Raw genomic sequence first — 12047 nt, 5'->3', positions numbered from 1 at the left:
TCTTCCTTGCCTATCCCTTCCACTCTTCCCATCCCTCCACAAGGCCCCTGTTCAACATAGCAGGTGAGGCCGCCTGGGCGAGGTACTGGTCATACTCCCCAGTTGTATCCCCCGACCAAGAGTCTGAAGCTCCAGGACACTGCCCTTGAGGCGGTAGAGGTGGGATCCCTCGCTAAGTCCGAGGGAAAAACCGAACCTGGAGGGTAAACAGATGATGATGATGATGATGATGATGATGATGATGAAATCAGTTAAATGGACTACTTTCAGTACTTGAATATATACGTCCGCCTCTGTGGTGTAGTGGTTAGTGTGATTAGCTGCCACCCCGGAGGCCCGGGTTTGATTCCCGTCTCTGCCACGAAATTTGAAAAGTGGCACGCGGGCTGTAAAGGTGTCCACTAAGCCTCGGGAGGTGTTGAGTAGAGGAGGGTTCGATTCCCACCTCTTCCATCCTGTAAGTATTATTCTGTGGTTTCCCACTTCTCCTGCAGGCAAATGCCGGGATGGTACCTAACTTAAGGCCACGGCCACTTCCTTCCCTCTTCCTTGTCTACCCCTTCCAATCTTCCCATCCCTCCACAAGTCCCTTGTTTAGCATAGCAGGTGATGCCGCTTGGGCGAGGTACTGGTCCTCCTTTTCATTTTTATTTCCCGACCCAATGTGTCACGCTCCAGGACACTGCCCTTGAGGCGGTAGAAGTGGGATCCCTCGCTGAGTCCAAGGGGAAAACCAACCCTGGAGGATAAACAGATTAAGAAAGAATATATACAGTGGAACCTTGATATCTCGAATCACGTCGGGAACTAAATTTTATTTCGAATTATCGAAATTTCGAGAAATCGATAATACCGTTTTTCATTATGTACAACACATAATTGAATCATATGTATATAACGGGCTTACGAGCTGCCTCTGTGGATCAGCGGTAGAGTGTCGGCCTCCGGATCGCAAGATAGCGGGTTCAAACCCGGCAGAGGTAGTCGGATTTTTGAAGGGCGGAAAAAGTCCATTCGACACTCCATGTCGTACGATGTCGGCATGTAAAAGATATCTGGTGACACATTTGATGTTTACCCGACAAAATTAATTAAATCTCAGGCATAGACGACCAAGAGAGTTTCGGTTTACTCGGTCTGCCTTCTAGTGGGGACCTAGAGTAAAACGGAACGTCGAAATTCACGAGCAGACAGCCAGATGGCGTCAAATTGAATTGTCTGCACACGGTAGCTGAGGCCATACGATTATTATTATTATTATTATTATTATTATTATTATTATTATTATTTAACGGGCTTATACTGGATACATTATTTTTAACATATTTAAAAATAAATATACAAACAAACTCTATTTTACGGCATCACTTTAATTATAACCCTTATTATAGTAACCTTTTAGAAGACAGGATACAGTACATACAGTAGTGAAACAAGAAAGACACCTCGGTTAACACCTTTGGAAAAAAATCCGTTAGTCTCTTCTGTTTGTTACTGTTAACGTTTCCTCCCTTCACGTTGAAACTTCTCGTCAATACCACGCAGCCGAGATTCGTAAATGGAGCTCGTCATCCCCGACTTCAGGGGGTTGCTTTCGTACGTGACCGGTAATTAATTCACATCCGAGAAACAACGAGACTTCGCTGATTTTCCGATCACAAGAAGTTTTAGTTTTTCGGTTCCCGTCATATTAGCTCCCAGTATCACTGTAACCCTTCTTTACTTGTTAACTGCTCCTCACAAACCACAAGTGCAATATTGCACAGTTAATGTTGTACAAAATTCCAATTACAGAGTATTTTTTGCTTCAAGGGAGGAAATGTTTGCTTCGAGAAATCGAGAAATTCGTGTAACCTAATTTCGAGTAATAGAGAAATAAATACACATGAAGAATGGGACAAACGACCGGGAAATTTAAGTTACCTCGAGATACTGAAAATTCGAGTAATGGAGGTTCGAGACATCGAGGATCGACTGTATTTGCAAATTAGAACAGCACTGTGGTTAGTTATCCGCAGAGACCCGGATTCGATTCCCAATTCTGCCACGAAATTCGAAAAGTGGTACGAGGGCAGGAACGGGGTCCACTTATCCTCGGGAGGTCAACTGAGTAGAGGTGGGTTCGATTCCCACTTCAGATATCCTGGATGCGGTTTTCCGTGATTTCCTACTTCTCCTCCAGGCAAATGCCGGGATGGTACCTAACTTAAGACCACGGCCGCTTCCTTCCCTCTTTCCTCTCTATCCCTTACAATCTTCCCATCCCCTCACAAGGCCCCTTTTCAGCATAGCAGGCGAGGCCGCCTGGGTGAGGTACTAATCCTCCTCCCCTGTTGTATCCTCTGACCGAAAGTCTCACGCTCCAGGACACTGCCCTTGAGGCAGTAGAGGCGGGATCTTCCGCTGAGTCCGAGGGAAAAACCAACCGTGGAGGGTAAACAGATTCAGAAACAACGCTGCAATCGCTGGTAATGAAATAAAGTTAAAAGTTCACATTAAAAAAATGGTTTTTGGTTCACTTTTCAGAATTTGGGCATAACTCCAGCATATGGGTTTTGCATACGAATATCTTTCATTCATTGCAAATGATAGCGGAAACACTTTGGAGAGTCGTTACATAATCCAGACCTGAGACTGAGTGGTGTTGGTTGACTGCGTATTGTAAATATCATTCCTCAGAGTGTTGTTGGAATTTCCAGTCCTCTTTATAATCAGGATTTCTTTAAATCTTCTGCCAACGTGAAAATAAATTCATCTGATGCACGAATGAAAAATATATACAGTATTATCTCACATAATTATTTTTCAACAATGTTTATTTCTATCATCGTCTAGAACTTCAACGAAATCATCAAGGATATCAAGCTCAGACTTATGATTCCAGTAAAATCTGTTCACTGCTTTCAAGGCAATCGATTTCAAACGCTCTTAACACAAAGTACAAAGGCGCATCTTAAAAAAGTATGAAAAACCAAACTGGCTACAAAGAAATACAGTTTCATTAACCGTTCACCGGGGAAATGTTTTGACATACAAGCAGTCGTCACTCGTTAGAATTAGTCCACGAGCTGAGAGAGTACGAAGGTCAAAGAAGAGTCACGGAGGTAGGAGACTACAGGGGTTGCGAACACCAAATTACTGCAAATGAAAAATTCCTTGGGGCACTCAGTGACCCGGTGTACTGTACTCTTCCAGGGGTAAGGTGGTACGGATATGTTAAGGCTCGCTCACATCTAGCGGAACAGAATCGAACGGCATTCTACGGAAAACTTCAGGCTTGCAATAGACGGTCTGATAGAAAGTGCGAGGAGGAAGAGAATTACGAGAGATCGGAGAAGTTTCTGGGTGCATGAAATTAACAAGAGAGCCAAACGGAGAGTGTTCACACTTTGAATGTTTTTTCTATAATTGGCTTTACGTCGCACCGACACAGATAGGTCTTACGGCGACGTTGTGAGAGGAAAGGGCTAGGAGTGGGAAGGAAGCGACCGTGGCCTTAATTAAGGTACAGTCTCAGCATTTGCCTGGTGTGAAAATGGGAAGCCACGAAAAACCATATTCAGGACTGCCGACAGTGGGGTTCGAGCCCACTATCTCCCGAATGCTGGATACTGGCCGCAGTTAAGCGACTGCAGCTATCGAGCACTTTGAATGTTTATTGCGCGATGAAGCTAAGTCTCGACGGTAGGCCTACTTCAGAGTTACTGTATTGCAATTTCAACAACTATTTCAGATAGAATTTAACAGAAAAGTTCAGTTTTACAGGAGGAAATGCTACCTCAGATGCAATGGGAGTTCGTGATCCTTTTTAAAACTACTTTAATGCAGTAGATTGCGTCCCGTGACAGGATGAAATCATTAATCGAGGTAGCCTCAACATTATTATTATTATTATTATTATTATTATTATTATTTTTTTACAATTTGCTTTAGGTCGCACCTACACAGATAGATCTTATGGTGACAATGGGATAGGAAAGGATAGGACCGTGGCCTTAATTAAGGTACAGGCCCAGCATTTGCCGGGTGTGAAAATGGGGAAACCACGGAAAACCATCTTCAGGGCTGCCGACAGATGGTTTCGAACCCACTATCTCCCGAACGAAAACTCACATTTACGCGACCCTAACCGCACGGCCAACTCTCTGTAACATTAATTAAAGACCGTGAAGTGTATTTATTGTCCACAGCAAAGCAGTTTCGTAGCCTGCTATACGTTCTTGTTAGGAACATACAGTATATGTACGACAGTTAGAAACCTGGGGAGTGCCACTTACGAAATCGTTCACTCTAAATATAATAAACACATAAAGATACATCCCATGTGAGATGTGATGTCAATTTTAGTACTGATATACTGTATGTGTACTCCAACATAACATGATTTTGTGATGAAGTCAACGAAAATTATGTAATAAATTTGCCGCCAAATGGTCGTTCGAAGGATCTCGACCCGACCGTCTACGAAGTTGCACGAATCTTGATAATTCTGTTCGATTCCGCTCCGCTAGTCGAAAAATATTCTTGGCAGAGAATCCTGTTCCGTTCGGTTCGGTTCGATTCGATTCGTCTCGTGGCGATCGCCAATTTTATCTCCCATTTAAACACATGTTAAGAACAAATTCTGTTCGGTTCAATTCGATTCCATTCCACTTGGTTGGAGCGGGCCTATAGAGAAACATCTGTGGCCACAGCGAGTCCTTAACCTTTTCTATCCCATGCCCCAGTTAACTCGGATGTTAACATGTCTCCCGCTGTCCCAAACGCTAGTTAACTCGGATGTCAGCATGCCTCCCGCTGTCCCAGACACAAGTTAACTCGGATGTCAACATGTCTCCCGCTGTCCCAGACACAAGTTAACTCGGACGTCAGCATGCCTCCCGCTGTCCCAGACACAAGTTAACTCGGACGTCAGCATGCCTCCCGCTGTCCCAGACACAAGTTAACTCGGACGTCAGCATGCCTCCCGCTGTCCCAAACGCTAGTTAACTCGGACGTCAGCATGCCTCCCGCTGTACCAAACACAAGTTAACTCGGACGTCAGCATGTCTCCCGCTGTCCCAAACGCTAGTTAACTCGGATGTCAGCATGCCTCCCGCTGTCCCAGACACAAGTTAACTCGGACGTCAGCATGCCTCCCGCTGTCCCAAACGCTAGTTAACTCGGATGTCAGCATGCCTCCCGCTGTCCCAGACACAAGTTAACTCGGACGTCAGCATGCCTCCCGCTGTCCCAAACGCTAGTTAACTCGGATGTCAGCATGCCTCCCGCTGTCCCAAACGCTAGTTAACTCGGATGTCAACATGCCTCCCGCTGTCCCAAACGCTAGTTAACTCGGATGTCAACATGTCTCCCGCTGTCCCAGACACAAGTTAACTCGGACGTCAGCATGCCTCCCGCTGTCCCAAACACAAGTTAACTCGGATGTCAGCATGCCTCCCGCTGTCCCAAACACAAGTTAACTCGGATGTCAGCATGCCTCCCGCTGTCCCAAACACAAGTTAACTCGGATGTCAACATGTCTCCCGCTGTCCCAGACACAAGTTAACTCGGACGTCAGCATGCCTCCCGCTGTCCCAAACACAAGTTAACTCGGATGTCAGCATGCCTCCCGCTGTCCCAAACACAAGTTAACTCGGATGTCAGCATGCCTCCCGCTGTCCCAAACACGAGTTAACTCGGATGTCAACATGTCTCCTGGTGCTCCAAACAAGAATTAACTCGGACGTCAGCATGCCTCCCGCTATCCCAAACACGAGTTAACTCGGACGTCAGCATGCCTCCCGCTGTCCCAAACACGAGTTAACTCGGACGTCAGCATGCCTCCCGCTGTCCCAAACACGAGTTAACTCGGACGTCAGCATGCCTCCCGCTATCCCAAACACGAGTTAACTCGGACGTCAGCATGCCTCCCGCTATCCCAAACACGAGTTAACTCGGACGTCAGCATGCCTCCCGCTGTCCCAAACACGAGTTAACTCGGACGTCAGCATGCCTCCCGCTATCCCAAACACGAGTTAACTCGGACGTCAGCATGCCTCCCGCTATCCCAAACACGAGTTAACTCGGACGTCAGCATGCCTCCCGCTGTCCCAAACACGAGTTAACTCGGACGTCAGCATGCCTCCCGCTATCCCAAACACGAGTTAACTCGGACGTCAGCATGCCTCCCGCTATCCCAAACACGAGTTAACTCGGACGTCAGCATGCCTCCCGCTATCCCAAACACGAGTTAACTCGGATGTCAACATGTCTCTTGGTGTCCCAAACACGAGTTAACTCGGACGTCAGCATGCCTCCCGCTATCCCAAACACGAGTTAACTCGGACGTCAGCATGCCTCCCGCTGTCCCAAACACGAGTTAACTCGGATTTCAAACAAAGCGCTCTTCTCCACTTGCGAGTTCAGTCTGACACTTCAGTTTTGTTGTTCATCACAAGGTGGTATCATCCACCCTGTTCAGACGACGGGCAATTCATAAATCGTCGTAATGCTGTTTGGACGATAATTATGTGCCTTGTGTGTTTCTTTGACAGCTGACTTCCAAGATGAGTGGACGGAAGTGTAAATAAAGCATGAAGGAAGATTATATTTCAGACATATTAGGGAATTATTATCAGTCTGAGTTTTACAAGTATAGTGAACATGAGTTTGTGTAGAAAGCTCTAGACATTTATCACGCCATTGTCAAGTTCTGGTAAATGAGCCAAGAAAAACTATTGGTAATGTTGTCTTTTCGTGACTATTCAGTAGCTGTGCAAATACAAGCTGCTTTTATCCTATTTCAACCATTATCGAAACATCCAGAACAATCTTGCATGGGACATGCATAAGGCTGAATAGACCTTGCGAGTGAAAAGGTTAACTGATCACCTGGAAGGATTCAACCATCTTCGTGTCTGAGGATCAGACAGACAGACAGACAGACAGACAGACAGACAGACAGACAGACAGACAGACAGACAGACAGACAGACAGACAGACAGACAGACAGACAGACAGACAGACAGACAGACAGGTGGCTAATATCTAATGCGGAAAATGGAATTGATCCATGGTTTTCAAAACTATTAGAACGACCGAGCTCGATAGTTGCAGTCGCTTAAGTGCGGCCAGTATCCAGTAATCGGGAGATAGTGGGTTCGAGCCCCACTGTCGGCAGCCCTGAAGATGGTTTTCTGTGGTTTCCCATTTTCACACCAAGCAAATGCCGGGGCTGTGCCTTAATTAAGGCCACGGCCGCTTCCTTCCAATTCCTAGGACTTTCCTCTTCTCCCGTAGTCGCCAAAAGACCTATCTGTGTCGGTGCGACGTAAAGCAAATAGCAAAAAAAAAAAAAATTAAAAAAAAAACCTATTAGAAAGCGCAACTGTGAGCTTGCATTAGGGAGATAGTGGCTTCAAACCCCACTGTCGGCAGCTCTGAACATGGCAAATACTGCGCCTGTGCCTTGCTTAAGACCATGGCCGCTTCCTGCCCACTCATAGCCCTTGATATCCCATCGTCTCCATAAGACCCATCTGTGTCGGTGTGACGTAAAGCGCCGGGCTGAGTGACTCAGACTGTTGAGGCGCTGGCCTTCTGACCCCAACTTGGGAGGTTCGATCCTGGCTCAGTCCGGTGGTATTTGAAGGTGCTCAAATACGTCAGACTCGTGTCGGTAGATTTACTGGCACGTAAAAGAACTGCGGGACTAAATTCCGGCACCTCGGCGTCTCAGAAAATTGTAAAAGTAGTTAGTGGGACGTAAAGCCAATAACACTAACATTATTATATGATGTAAAGCATCTTGTAAAATATCTCCTTTGTATTACTTTATTTTCACAATCGGGTTCACAGCTTCACCTAAGAGGCAGTTCCTCATTGAAGTTCACAAAGAACGTTGCTGGATAACGTTTTAAGGGACTTGCCCAGCCAGATGGCACATGTTCACCATGACGACATCCTTAGCCTACTTGATTTTCTTGATCGGATCCTCTGCTCTTGTATTGGAGAGCTCCTTTGTTGCAGTCGCGAGCTCTCAGTGCAGTATTGAAAACCCTGGTCTGCCCGCGAATCGAGCCTGGGCCATTCGGATTAAGAGGTAGGCACGCTATTCGTACGCCATGGCACTAGCAACGTTTACAGTCGCAAGCTCAGGGAAATTCATTTCAGCTGTCAGTTCAGCACTTTAAAATACCACCTTCGGCAGTCCTGAAGTTGCTTTTCTTGCTTTCCCATTTCCACACCAGGAAAATGCTGGGCTTGTACTTTAGTTAAAGTTTTGGTCACTACCTTCTCAGTCCTATCCCTTCCCCATCCCATCGTCGCCGACAACACATCTCAGTTAGTTCGACATTAACCGCTACAAAAAGAAAAAAGTAACAATGAAGGAGCCGTGGATCGAACCCTCCCTCTATAAGATACAACCAACTGCGTTGCTAAAGAACATCACAACTATGCTCATAGATCGGGAGTAAAGAAACACGGCAATGTTATTAAGTGTTCAACGAAGCGTTATGGTTCTTAAGTTAGCATCATTCAAAATTCCTAAATTAGTTGCAGAGCCTGTATTATACAGTCGGTTCCACGCTCGTTCATGGGGAGAAATACCTCTGTTGTGTAATTTAACTTGCTTTACAATTAACTGAAATTTGCTAGGTTTTAATGAATTGTGTGGGGGAGCGCTAGCACCTAACAGGAGCAGCAAACGAGTTTGTGTATTGTTTAACATTTGTGGTGATCACAACACCGTGCTGTGCATTCGCTGTGATGGTGTTGGGATCGGCATTCCCCGGAACGAGGCCTTGCTAATTATAGTTTTTAGTTTAAACATAACCTTCACATATTTAGTGACTGTGTAGGCGAGGTGTTAAAAGCGTGATCAGTTCACCCAGAAGGACACGCGTTCGATTCCCTGTCAGGAAGTCGAAACATTTATAAACGAGATTTCCACTTCTGCAAAGGCACCACATAACTCGGAAATTCGCTAAGTCTGCACTTCTGACGAGAAGTTGCGTGTATGCGGGGTGAGAGGTGCGAGGAGTAAACATGGCTGCCGCGCATGCGCGAATCTCAAGTCCCAAGGCCTGACAATAAACACCGATTCCGTCTGTGGTGACTCTTGCGAATTGAGGTGCTGTTCTGAAGTTTCTAACTAATAGTACAATTGTGCTTTAGTTACACATTTAATATATTAGGGCGGTTCAAATTTGTGTCACGTAAATATTTTAAGGAGATGAGCACAGTGTCCCTTCAAGTTTACAATAATAACTCTTGAAACTTTCATGTAAATTTTTTTTTTTCTGCAGTTAAGTGGGACAGTTTAAACTAGAGCCCGGATTATATGTAGAATAAAAATAAGAAATGCGTACATAAATATGTAGCTAAAATTGACAAATATGTATTTAAATATGTAATAACTAAACAATATGTAACTTAATATCTAACCTGTATTTGATGTATTCTTGTACGCAGAAAAGGAAATAAACCCGAAAAAAGGTAAAAGTGCAGGCGTTTATTCAAACTCTAATTTTCACTTGGGGGTGCAATTAATAACTAATTATTTTCTAAATTTTCTGCGGTCATCGAATGCCTTCTGTCTGTTAGGATGTTCTTATATACACTGACTTAGCAAATGTCATGGGATAGTCACCTAATAGCGTGTGGGGCCTCCTCTGGCCCTGCCAACTACAGTGAGACGCCGTGGAAGTGAGTCGACAAGTCCCTGGTAGTCTTCAGGACGCAGCTGACACCAAATCGTTTGCAGAGCGGCCGCCAGTCCTGGTCTGTTCGTGGGTGCAGGATCCATGGCACGGAGCCTGCGTTCCAGGACATCCCAGGTATGGCAATAGGGTTCATATCGGGGCTCCTGGGTGGCCATGGCAGTCGTTGGACCTCCGCTGCATGTTCCTGGAACCATTCGCGGGCGACGTGGGGACGATGTGGCGGCGCGTTATTATCTTGAAACACCGCAGAACCGTCTGGGCGCTGGAAGGCCAAAAATGGGTGGAGATGGTCTCCGAGCAGCTCATCATACCGCGTACCATTCAAAGTCTCTTCCAGAACAACTAGGGGGCCCATTCCTTACCAGGAAAATGCACCCCAGACCATAACAGAGACACCAGCGCCCTGGACCACACCTTCGAGGCAGGCGGGATCCATCGCTTCATGTGATCTGCGCCATACACGGCGCCTCCCATCGGCATGGTGCAGTTGAAATCGTGGTTCTTCCGACCATATCACGTCACGCCATTGTTCCAGTGTCCATCCCTGGTAACTGGCGACAAATGCGCGTCGTTGTGCCCAATGACGTTGGGTTAACAGTGGCACCCGTGTGCAGCGCCGGTTCCCATACACCATAGAACGAATCTTCCTACGGGTTGTCCACTGGAAGACGTGTCTAGCACGGCCTGTGTTGAATTGAGCCGAGATTTGTTGCACGGTTACCCGTCTGTCATTATTGACAATCCGTCTCAGATGTCGCCGCAAGGGTGGCTGGACTGCCGGTCGTTCGTCTGTTGTGGACGGTGACAAGCACATTCAACCATTCACGATACACCCTGGACACGGTTGATCGTGTGAAGCCGATTTCCCGCACCGCTTTCGAAATCGCACATCCCATCTGTCGGGCACCGACCACCATACCCCGTTCGAACGGTGTCACCTCACGACGACGTTCCATGTTACACCTGTCACATGCACAGCCACTGCTCACAACGTCTCCTATACAACTGCCGCTGGCACAGGGGGCGTGTGGTGCGCAGGCAACACATCTGCGCATCAGTGCTCCGCTATCCCGTGACATTTGCTCAGTCAGTGTACATAGAAAAAGACATTTTACTTCACATGAAGTCACTGGCGCGTATTTCAAATAAGGAATGATACTGGAAGATACATTCTCATTCTCAGGGAGTCCGGCTCCATGGCTAAATGGTTAGCATGCTGGCCTTTGGTCACAGGGGTCCCGGGTTCGATTCCCAGCAGGGTCGGGAATTTTAACCCCCCATGGCACTACAGCCCTTGAAGGGCTTGGCCTACCAAGCGACCGCTGCTCAGCCCGAAGACTTGCAGATTACGAGGTGTCGTGTGGTCAGCACGACGAATCCTCCCGGCCGTTATTCTTGGCTTTCTAGACCAGGGCCTCTATCTCACCGTCAGATAGCTCCTCAATTCTAATCACGTAGGCTGAGTGGACCTCGAACCAGCCCTCAGGTCCAGGTAAAAATTCCTGACCTTGCCGGGAATCGAACCCGGGGCCTCCGGGTAAGAGGCAGGGATGCTACCCCTACACCACGGGACCAGCGAATTTTAACAATCATTGGTTAATTTCGCTGGCACGGGGGTTGGGTGTATGTGTCGTCTTCATCATCATTTCATCATCATTACCACCACCACCACCACCACGAAGCGCAGGTCTCCTACGGGAGTCAAATCAAAAGACCAGCATCTGGCGAGCCTAACTTGTCCTCGGACACTCCCGGCACTAAAATCCATAAGCCATTTCATTTTCAGGAAGTTGCACCTTATACGATTGTCATAGTTTTACTTTGTGTTCTTCTTCGCAGTAGCACCGACATGTCATTGACCCTCCCTTCACTCTGTACTCGTATTTTTTAAGGGATGTACAAACCATCAACATAGCTAAGGGATGCGTTCTTTTACAGAATACTTCACTTTTAATTATTTATTAATTTTTTCAGATGTAAGAGATGTACACACCTTTTCAATTATTTTAAAGTGTTTATCTTAAATCGATGTAAAATTAGTGAAAAAAGAATTGTGTTTTCTTTCAAATGCGCAATATCCTTCAAAATAATTAAAATCAAAATATTTATAATGCATCGAAGTATGTCAAAATACCTAACTTTAAACTCCTGGAATAATGGTTATTTTAGTGTGATTCGCCGACATTTTAACTTTTCTTTTAGCTACATATATGAGAACAGAATATGTAATTGCATATAATCCGGGCTCTATTTATAACCTAACATTCTACGTGTATCCATTTACAAGGAGGCTAAATGGCTAGTTAATGTAGGATCGTTACTTTGCAAATGACTGGAAGC

The 12047-nt window shown here is 46.1% G+C and overlaps 1 protein-coding gene across 1 annotated transcript in view; it reads left to right on the top strand.

Annotated features, from left to right (window-relative positions):
* otk (off-track) overlaps positions 1 to 12047 on the top strand; it is a 426112-nt gene that overhangs the window by 46706 nt on the left and 367359 nt on the right. The window lies entirely within an intron of this gene.

Source organism: Anabrus simplex, chromosome 7 (assembly GCF_040414725.1).
Source record: "Anabrus simplex isolate iqAnaSimp1 chromosome 7, ASM4041472v1, whole genome shotgun sequence".
NCBI classification, from domain to species: Eukaryota; Metazoa; Arthropoda; class Insecta; order Orthoptera; family Tettigoniidae; genus Anabrus; species Anabrus simplex.
This window is presented reverse-complemented; position numbering and strand designations above follow the sequence as displayed.